The 11968-nt window shown below is 34.9% G+C and overlaps 1 pseudogene; it reads left to right on the top strand.

Moving 5' to 3' along the window:
* The first annotated feature begins 805 nt into the window (after positions 1-805).
* On the top strand, positions 806-2029 carry LOC138324500 (uncharacterized; annotated as a pseudogene).
* The last annotated feature ends 9939 nt before the right edge of the window (positions 2030-11968 follow it).

The following is an 11968-nucleotide window of genomic DNA, read 5'->3' as shown; positions in this document are numbered from 1 at the left end:
TATTGGATGGAGAGCGTTTACATAAATTTAGTATAAATAGTGTATACAAGTTGTATTCCCGCATTCTGCCATAAGTTTATTTGGATAATTAGAATGCTTTTTTCCATGGACATTCATTCCGGATAAATAAGAAGATGTTTGTTGAGATGAAACGTGATATATGCCTACTGTCATTTAACAAGAGAGTCCGCCAATCAGGAGCGAACTTCTTCATTTTTCTTAAAGCTACAGATCTGTCGATGGCAGTTACAAGGCATGGTAGGAAATCTGTAGATCTACATACATATATATCCGACAGTTTCCTGTATCTTTCAGTAAAATCTAACCTATACAAATTGGTAACTGGATAACAGAAGAAAGCAAAATGTTCCGAGTTGAAATGCTAAAACTAGAATTATTTCATTGGAATGTTGGAATTATGTATGGGTGCGGATACTACATTGAAGTTGTGGCTTAAAACTGAAGTGATTTTCGTGCATATATATCCGACAGTTTCCTGTATCTTTGGTATTGTAATCGGCGCGTTGACCTTAACGTCATTCTATATTAACTTTTCACCGTTAATAGTGAGAATGTTAAGTAAAAGTGATAACAAAACTCGTGAACATACTTCGAATGCATCAATAAAAAACTGGTGCGCCAAATTGAACCAATTTAAGCAGCGGACTTAACAATCCTCATATGTTCAGTGTTCGATACGGAAATTGGTAGCGATGAATTCTATTAAAACCGTAAAGAGTTAGCTTAACGAAGACTTAAATTGTAATATTCAAAGCAACATTTTATACATGCAGATTTTGTTAGAATGGATAAAAAATACAGAACTTTGGAATGGTAGATGTAGTAAATTTTGGTGACATTTTTACAATACAGACATTAACAGAAGGAAATGCGTTCGTACTGAAACAAATATCTTACAGAGGGAATCTCATGACAAATCAGTATATACTAGACAAATCGAGTGTCTGCGAAGTCTAAAGCACGACCACATCATTCACTTTGAGGAGTTGCTTATCAATTCGAACCATGTGAACCTTATACTGGAATATGCTGAAAATGGAAGTTTGGAAAATTATTTACGAGAAAGATTTCCATTAAATGTAGTATTTCTCATGAGATTCGGTGTTCAGATTTTAAAAGCGATAGCATTTTGTCATTCGCGTGGGATCGCTCACATAGATTTGACCCCTAGCAACGTTTGAATAACTGCAGACCATGTCATCAAATTGGCGGACTTTGGCCTTGCGGTTTGTGCGGTGACAAGTGAAAGTGAAGTAGTCTCGTGCGAGGATTACCTTGGAAATGTTCCGTTTCTGGTACCGGAAGTTCTAAGGGAAGTTCCATACAATGCATTGATGGCGGACTTATGGAGCACTGGAATGTTACTCTGTTATCTTTTATTTGGTAAATTATTGTTTCAAGGTCCTGCTGAAGATGTGATGTGCAATTCCAGGGAGGTACCGAAATTCTTTTATAGTTTGAACACTACATCCTTTACTAGAACAGAGAAAGTTGTATTCAGACAGATTAGAAATCTTTTAAGATTTTCACCAGTAGAAAGGAGCCTTATTTCGAGACTCCTAGATGGTCTTAAAACAGAAATGGCGTCACATAATTCAGGCTGTTAGTTTTCGCGAAAGATAGAAAATATGTCGGATCTTTCAGAAACCAAAGTGATCACCAAACCGTCATGTGAGCTCGTGCGTGGAATAGTTACATGTGATGACACTGTCAGACAGGTATAATGCAAAACTGTTATGATATATTACATATCAAGTGTCGTTTACGTGTAAATTTGCGAAGGCTTTTAGAAAGTGTTAATGCCAGAGAGGAATACAAAAACAAAACTTTAAAATATTGTTTCTGTGTGAAATTATCAGCATCGAAGAGGTTTCGCCTCAGTTTTGGGGAAAAACAATAAATATATCGCTCGATATCGTTTGTACACTTTTTTTTCCACGAACCAATTTTTTTAAAACTACATGGTTTTTTTAACATGAAACGTTTTTGTACAACATGAACATAAATGGTATATAAATTCAAATTTTGTATAATAATCATATTTTCATCAATTTGTTACCAGTTTCAACAATTTGTCACCAGGAATTCCCTTCAAAGATAATTATTGTAATAAAGTTAAAGTATTTGAATATATAAATTAAAAGTTTGTCTTATTGCAATATCATGACATTAAAAAATGTGATTTTGGATATGAAATCAAAGATTTTGAAGGGACATAACTCAGACAAAATGCGAATGAACTATGCAATGGATAAAGTACTATTTTTGCAACATATAAATAATACATAGTATATTTTAACTTTTATGGTAGTTTTACGAATTTGTCGACGACCATAATAAAGCAAATCGAGATGAAAAAAAAATGAGTCGATGAATAGTGTAAACCGGAAGATAACTCTCATAACCGGAAATCATAACGAAAACAATATACACGTGGTTTTTTCGTTGGAGGAGTGCGTATGTACACTTAATATACTATTATATGTGAACGCATACCTATAAAAGGTCACAGTACAAGTAAATTGGTTTATCTTACAACCAGCACTGTAAGTGTATCTTCCTGGCATGAGACAACATTACATCTGCAAATTTTATTTTCACACTCATGAATACTATCGTATAATATTAAGGCTAACTGTATATTTAACATATCTATTTGTGTCTGACCTAAAACATAGCTGTTAATAGGACGTTAATTAATCAAACAAACAAATACGAGCTAGCCGACAACACCACACGTATAACCATGCCACTCAAGAGGCATTATATTAGATATACGTGCAAGCAAGTGTCTGAACAATAACATAAGGTGTTTTTTACAGTCTCTAAAGAGCTACTTGTGCATGTTTGTCTGTGATCAACAACTCATGGTTACGCATTTCTTATCTCAAAAGAGTTATCATGGAAAAAGTAATAAATTCACGCCATGGGGCGGGCAGACAGGATTCGAACTACCTACTAAATTTCAGGTTGTGTTTGAAATTCTCTCATAACAAAAACATTAATTACTTTTTTTTAAATCTGCTTTAAACTTTGAAAACCATGGCTAGAAGACAATAAGTTGACAGTTGGCAGACGATACGATTCAATAAATATGACCTAATTTGTCTCCGTCAGCAAGCCCATGTGACCCTATAGACCAGTCAATCTAGCCATGAAAATAGCTGAACCTCAAACTAATTGCAACAGAAGCAACTATGCATTTTTCTTACTCCTTGATATGTAGTAAATGATATATTAAAATTCCCAAATAATCCCAAAAGGGGAAAATTGAAAAATATCAGCTTTTCTTAGACCTATATAGCCTTACAGATAAGCACTGTAGATTAAGGGGGTAGGTTAATAAAATTATTCTTTCTTGGAAAGTATTTATATGTATACATTATATACTTGCAATAATACTATAAAGATAGATTAAACTTTGTTATGGTATTTTTTTCAGTAACAATCATTTTATTATGAAGGTCAAATACAGGTCAAAACTGCCAAATTGGTGAAAAAATGATGAAAAACCAGTAGTGTTTTCAGATGTACTCTCTTGTAGGATTATAATGCATTATATCACTTATAACATTTTCATCTTTGCATAAAGTTAAAATAAATTAATACAAACAACAAAATATAACCCTGGCAACTATATAATGTCCCATTACATTGTTAGCTCACCTCTCGGAGCTTACAGAATCGCTTTTGTGTCAGTGTCGGCATTGGGAATCCCATCTTAAGGTTTTGGTTGTGTGTTGTAATATATACTGCTATTCTTAACAACTGACATTTAATTCTACAATATTCTTGGATTAAAATTGTTGTGATAAGTATGGACTAGCATTTAAAGAAGGGCAATGCTGGATTTGGAGAATTTCAAGAGGTCCAATTGGCCGAAGTAGGCAGGTTAAGGTTTTGTGCAAGTGTTGAAATACTGTTATCTGTCACAACTGACATTTATTTCTGCAATAATTTTGGTTTATAATTGTGGTATATGGACAATGACTTAAAGGGGGAAATGCTGGATTTTGATAATTCCAAAAGGCTCAATGGACCAAAAGGTTAAATTACATAATGACATTGCTATAATTTATACTTTGGCCAAAGGGATTTCTTTGATGAAGGTAGTCTAATACTAAGGTTGTATCTTTCCCTTTGTGTTGGTCATTGGTTATATAATTGACCTTATTAGGTAACGAAAATGTAAGTTGTGGACAAAAAACCTCTAACAAAAGTCAGACATATTTTTACTCTTTCCACACTCATGGCACATTAATCTGTCACAGTAAACATACATATGCCTTCTTTCCTTTGATTACGCATTAGTAGGTAATGATTCACATGTGGAAGACTCACAAGTTTATATAATATGGAATACGATGCCTGTAAGCATCACACAGTTGTAAAACATCGTTAAATTTATGGGATGAAGGGGGGGTGGGCATTTATATAACTTCAGCATTAAGGGAGTGGGACGACTGGTTCACCCGTCAGTATAATATCATCGGCGGCATGCTTCAGTGATATAATATTATAAAAAGGCCAAGACTTCCACTATACAACACGAATAAACCACAGTCTCCCAAAATCAAACAAACAAGCAAGCAAACAAACAGACAAACAAATCAATTCCTCCAGAAGAGGAGAGGGGGCGCCAATTACGTCGAATACAGTATGTATATAAATAACTAAAATGGTTAAGAAGCGGAACCAATATATGACGTCAAATTTTTAAATGTAAATTTAAATCTAATTACAATCAGACTTGGGACCAGAACTCTATGTAAGAAGCGGAATTATCTATATTAATATTAACTATACATCAGCTTGGGACAGAGGAATAATTGTTCTAACAGAAATTTGATATAGAGTTTCTGAAACTATAAGTTCATTAAAGTCATAGGCCGATTGCAACCCGAATCAACGTAGTTATCAAGCTAACTCACAAATTCCGAAGTCAGCAACAATGTTTTCTTTAGCAGATATTCCATTCTCGATGATTAATTGTACACTTGTTTGATCGCATTTGATTTTCTATTAATTAATTCCCCCTTTTTTATTCATCACTGTGTGTATTTACTACTTATTCAGAGCTACATATATATGCCCTTTGACATTTGTTTGTTGAAATATGTATTTTATTTGCTTGATATTGTTGTTTCTGTTATTAATACGAAGGTGTAAAAGTCTCTAACATGATGACTAGTTTTCACTGTAAAGTCATTTTTCAATATGTATCCATAAAGAACATGTAGAAGTTGATTATCATATATGTACATGTAGATTAATTGGAAACCTACGTACATGTACATTCCCAACCCAGCAAGTTCCCTTTTTAATTCTGCTTCTTCCAGTTTCATTTCTAAACATTTCCTCACACATATAAATGCTCTGATTGGATATTGTTTTACCGTCTTTGTGAATTTGATAACCGAACTCTGCTAAAAGAGATTATAGAAAGTTTTACCACACAAATTAGCATTTAATTGTGGTTTAAAGGAGCCCCATAGGTCCATTAAATATCGTAGATTTTAATCAAGCTTTATTAGAGCTTTATGCTCCGTTAACTTTAATGGACGTTTGTGCAGCATCATATTTTCTGGAAATGACGTCATCAAGTTAATGACGGTTTAATGAAGGTTTAATCCTCGATTAACTTTTAATAGACCTTTGAACAACTGGTCCCAGATAAATAAATACATGGAACTAACTGACCATTAGTATCTGTTATATGTAGAGCTATGACACGTATTAAGTAATAAAGTGGCAATAAAGTAAAATGATTTCTGAAATAAAAGAAAATAGTACATATAAAATACACAGTTAGAAACCAAAACAATGATGAGGTCGCAAACATCCAAACCACTTTTCGGAAGAAGTATTAAATATATGGAATTTTATCGGAAATATGTGTAAAATGGAAATTTTGATCAATATCGCGCTAGTACAAACAGGCTTCCATACTTTTTTTCGTCAATGAAACTGGGTTATTAAAACTGGCAAACTTTTAAAACTTAAATAACATCGTATTGACAGAACCATTACTCATTAAAGATAAATTAAAGCATAGACTACACTGGCAAAATATCGAAATTAAAATATGTTTAATTTAACATAAATACAGTTATGTTGTCGTCACTTTGTACTTTCGTCGGGTAGGAGTTACCGTCACCGATCGCTAACCATTTCAACACTTAAAGACATATGTGAAGCACATGGTATTATGTATAATATAACTTAAAATAATCATGAACTTTGCTCACACTATCATAAAACCTGCCAATGATGCACGATTGTCAATAATCAACGCTTTTGTTTATGTAAATTGTATTCGTGTGTCCACTCATGCCAACATTGTAGCTCTTTTCCACTTAAAACATCGTTAAATTTATGGGATGAAGGGGGGGTGGGCATTTATATAACTTCAGCATTAAGGGAGTGGGACGACTGGTTCACCCGTCAGTATAATATCATCGGCGGCATGCTTCAGTGATATAATATTATAAAAAGGCCAAGACTTCCACTATACAACACGAATAAACCACAGTCTCCCAAAATCAAACAAACAAGCAAGCAAACAAACAGACAAACAAATCAATTCCTCCAGAAGAGGAGAGGGGGCGCCAATTACGTCGAATACAGTATGTATATAAAATAACTAAAATGGTTAAGAAGCGGAAGCGGAACCAATATATGACGTCAAATTTTTTAAATGTAAATTTAAATCTAATTACAATCAGACTTGGGACCAGAGGAAATAATTCGTTCTAACAGAAATTTGATATAGAGTTTCTGATATAGAGTTTCTGAAACAATAAGTTCATTAAAGTCATAGGCCGATTGCAACCCGAATCAACGTAGTTATCAAGCTAACTCACAAATTCCGAAGTCAGCAACAATGTTTTCTTTAGCAGATTTTCCATTCTCGATGATTAATTGTACACTTGTTTGATCGTATTTGATTTTCTATTAATTAATTCCCCCTTTTTTATTCATCACTGTGTGTATTTACTACTTATTCAGAGCTACATATATATGCCCTTTGACATTTGTTTGTTGAAATATGTATTTCATTTGCTTGATATTGTTGTTTCTGTTATTAATACGAAGGTGTAAAAGTCTCTAACATGATGACTAGTTTTCACTGTAAAGTCATTTTTCAATATGTATCCATAAAGAACATGTAGAAGTTGATTATCATATATGTACATGTAGATTAATTGGAAACCTACGTACATGTACATTCCCAACCCAGCAAGTTCCCTTTTTAATTCTGCTTCTTCCAGTTTCATTTCTAAACATTTCCTCACACATATAAATGCTCTGATTGGACATTGTTTTACCGTCTTTGTGAATTTGATAACCGAACTCTGCTAAAAGAGATTATAGAAAAGTTTTACCACACAAATTAGCATTTAATTGTGGTTTAAAGGAGCCCCATAGGTCCATTAAATATCGTAGATTTTAATCAAGCTTTATTAGAGCTTTATGCTCCGTTAACTTTAATGGACGTTTGTGCAGCATCATATTTTCTGGAAATGACGTCATCAAGTTAATGACGGTTTAATGAAGGTTTAATCCTCGATTAACTTTTAATAGACCTTTGAACAACTGGCCCCAGATAAATAAATACATGGAACTAACTGACCATTAGTATCTGTTATATGTAGTGCTATGACACGTATTAAGTAATAAAGTGGCAATAAATTAAAATGATTTCTGAAATAAAAGAAAATAGTACATATAAAATACACAGTTAGAAACCAAAACAATAATAAGGTCGCAAACATCCAAACCACTCTTCGGAATAAGTATTAAATATGGAATTTTATCGGAAATATGTGTAAAATGGAAATTTTGATCAATATCGCGCTAGTGCAAACAGGCTTCCATACTTTTTTTCGTCAATGAAACAGGGTTATTAAAACTGGCAAACTTTTAAAACTTAAATACATCGTATTGACAGAACCATTACTCATTAAAGATAAATTAAAGCATAGACTACACTGGCAAAATATCGAAATTAAAATATGTTTAATTTAACATAAATACAGTTATGTTGTCGTCACTTTGTACTTCCGTCGGGTAGGAGTTACCGTCACCGATCGCTAACCATTTCAACACTTAAAGACATATGTGAAGCACATGGTATTATGTATAATATAACTTAAAATAATCATGAACTTTGCTCACACTATCATAAAACCTGCCAATGATGCACGATTGTCAATAATCAACGCTTTTGTTTATGTAAATTGTATTCGTGTGTCCACTCATGCCAACATTGTAGCTCTTTTCCACCTCCTTTGTGGAACTCTTCCGATCTATGGCGGCCCATACGGGACACATTTACCGGCGGTGTAGATGACTTTATAAATAGGTAAAATTAACCACTTTCCCCTTATGGGATTTTTTGGGAATTTTTACCAGTTACTTATAGTCAAAATCTAAAAACATTCCAACAAAAAAAATTTCTGTTGCAATTAGTTTGACGTTGAAACCTAGTTTGACTGGTCTACTAGAATGTACCCATCTTAAATACGTAATCAAGCCATGTCAATATCTGCATGCATGCAGTGCTAATCATCAATGTATCAACTGGTTGAACAATGAAATGTTTGTTTTTTTTGTAAAATCAAAAGTTTTTAATGCTAAATTAGAACAAATTGTTAATTATGAAACAATGACCTATGACATTACCACGAGTTCATGGAATAGCACACAATAATCTTCATACAAAGTATTTCATCGAGTGGCCGTAATACGGTCCAAATCTATGCCCTCTTTATCTTATCTGCTTTAGAGGTATATGAAGTGAACATATTTCATTTCGTTCGTATTTTTGGTTTTTATGACAACGGCATACTATCAAGAGAACACTTAACATAACGACACTTCCGTCTTGACTCTGGGACAGTCTATACAGAGCTTGTCCATGATGGTTGTGGGACGACTGGTTTGGTCTATGTCGGTATAATGTGACATGGTGAGATGTCCGTTAATGGTAGTTCCAGCTAGCACAAAGAGACATCATAACACTCCGTATGCCCTCATATACACCTCTTTCTTTGGAGTGACAAATCATTGAATAGGGGAAAACGCTATTAGCGCGACAAGTAAGTGATACTAGTATCATAGTTTGAATTCATGTAATTCATTTCATGTTCTCATGTTTTCTTATTCTTATTATTCTTATTGTTTTCATGACTATTTTGATCGGAATCGACATTGCGGTTATAAATAGCATCGCTTTCCAAAACTTTAAAGAGAACATGACGCTGGTTAACTCTGTAATATTTGATATGTATACACGGTGATACGGACGAATTCGCTATCGTACTGATAAAAGGACAGGTGAAGACGATAGGCATATTTTCTTTGATAGGTATACGTATATTATCAAAGTTTTTGAAAGATAACTTGGAATTTATTGAAACAAAATACAGTTTACCATTCTGTTACACAGGTCTTTGTCCAGCATTTGATCGTAGAACTGAAAGGTAGGTCATGTACCCTAGCCGAGACACACCAAAGTCTATGAAAGTGGTCGTTTCTGCTTCTGCATAGCGCTCAGCCCTACGGGACCGGGACGACTTGTTCGCCCGTTGTCGGTATAATGTGAACGGGTGGGGTGTGTTGTTTGGGAAAACCCAGCCAATAAATTAGTCTTTGTTGTATATGACCATTGTATTAAATAATGGTCACCTACGAGTCCATAATGTAACTCGCTGTCCATTATTCTGGGGCAACTGTCCATTATTAAATTGTCTTTTGTTGTACATATAGGAGTCACATTATGTAATCCTGTCCATTATTCCCCAAAATAATGGACAGTCTATTTTGAACAAAGGAAAAACGCTGCTGTAAAGGAAAACCAAACAAGTTTATTTGACCAACAAAAATATTCAAAATTTTACATTTATGATCACTACTCCAACGAAATTATTAACTCCCTTTCTAGCTGTTACTGTTCTGAAATTTTAAAAAATCATAATAAGAGTCTTGCATTATTACTTGTAACACAGTTTATTAGTGATCTGATAAGGAAACATATCGAGTCTAAAAAACTTGTATCTGACAAGGAACAGGAATTCAACAGTTCAAGATTCTTTTCTGAGGTGGGATAACATGCAATCTTTTAGCTCGCCAGATATCTCACAATCTTTATAATATATAATTATGGTTAAAATGATAGAATAATCACAATAAAACAAAACCTGTCTTATCTGAAACCGGGCTTTCCTACATCCTAGTTGTATCTGTTCCATATTCCTAAGAACATCAATTAGTCAATTTTTGACTTTCCTAATCCCTGTCTAATCTGACCAAACTAGTCACAGCCACGTGGTGTCGGATAAGACAGGCTTTTTGTTTGTTTGTTTGATTAATTTACGTCCTGTTAACAGCTATGGTCATGTAAGGACGGCCTCCCATGTATGCGGTGTGTTGCATGTATGTTGTGCGGGGTGCGTGTTTTTGGGAGAGACTGCGGTATATTCATGTTGTGTCTTCTTGTATAGTGGAACTGTTGCCCTTTTTATAGTGCTATATCACTGAAGCATGCCGCCGAAGACACCAAGCAACACACCCCACCCGGTCACATTATACTGACAACGGGCGAACCAGTCGTCCCACTCCCTGTATGCTGAGCGCCAAGCAGGAGCAGAAACTACCACTTTTATAGACTTTGGTGTGTCTCGGCCAGGGGACAGAACCCAGAGCCTTCCTCACAGAGGCGAACGATCAACTCAAGGCCAAAAGTGAGGCGGTGCCAAGGGAGGCATTAGGAAAGATAAAGTCAGTTAGGAAGAAGAGAAAAGATAAGATCCTAAATTTAGTCGCCTTTTACGATCATGCAATAGGGGCAGCAGGTACAATTAGGCTTCACAGGATACCAATGCAATGGTTTGTTTGAGATATGGTCATGTAAGGACGGCCTATGCAATGGTTTGTTTGAGATATGGTCATGTAAGGACGGCCTCCCATGTATGCGGTGTGTTGCGTGTATGTTGTACGAGGTGAGTGTACTGGGAGACTGCGGTATGTTCGTGTTGTGTCTTCTGGTACCATAGCAATCAGATGTGGTTATTTTTATCATATATAACATGCGGATGGTCTATTGTAACAGTAAAGTTTAATTTGTAGCGAAACCTCATCTTGCTTGTATGCATTTGATGCAAAGTTAGACAATGCACTTGCCCTTGTGTGAATGAAAATATCACCACAAACAGGTAAACAATTACTCCAGTAAGAACGTATATCATTTGAATCACACATGGGTACATCCCTTAATGATGATTATGTAAGACATATATCAATATCCGACATGTTCAAAACGCTGTTGTACCAAAGGTGTAAAACTAAATGATTGTGCATGCATATCAACATCGATAGTCCATTATTTGTCACAGGTGAAAACTGCAATATCTGAAGTGGGATGTCCCATTTCTCAAACAGGGTACGCAAAGTAGTGGGTATGCTGGGGGCTGACGCGGTACTATCCATTCTCTGTAATTACGGACAGGTCGAGGAAATTATCCATTTACATATAACACAATAAAAAGGACAAGAGTTCCACTATACACGACAATATAACACGAGTCTCACAAAACACGCACCACGCAATTCATACACACTACATACCGCATACATGGGAGGCCATCCTTACATGACCCTGGCTGTTAATAGGACGTTAATTAATCAAACAAACAAACAAACGTAGAAACTAACCGCGGTCACCAGACAAATTAGTTGTCACAGATTTATAAATCCACTGTACATGAAAAAAATGAACTGCGATCTACAGACGACATTAGTTGTCACAGACTTATAAATCCACTGTACATGATAAAACTAACCGCGGTCACCAGACGGCATTAGTTGTCACAGAAAACAAGCCTTTCATTCTACCAGACATTTTAGTATATTGCAATCTGCAGAGAATTCCCTCAAACCGTTCACT

This window comes from Argopecten irradians, chromosome 5 (assembly GCF_041381155.1).
Source record: "Argopecten irradians isolate NY chromosome 5, Ai_NY, whole genome shotgun sequence".
Taxonomy (NCBI): Eukaryota; Metazoa; Mollusca; class Bivalvia; order Pectinida; family Pectinidae; genus Argopecten; species Argopecten irradians.
This window is presented reverse-complemented; position numbering and strand designations above follow the sequence as displayed.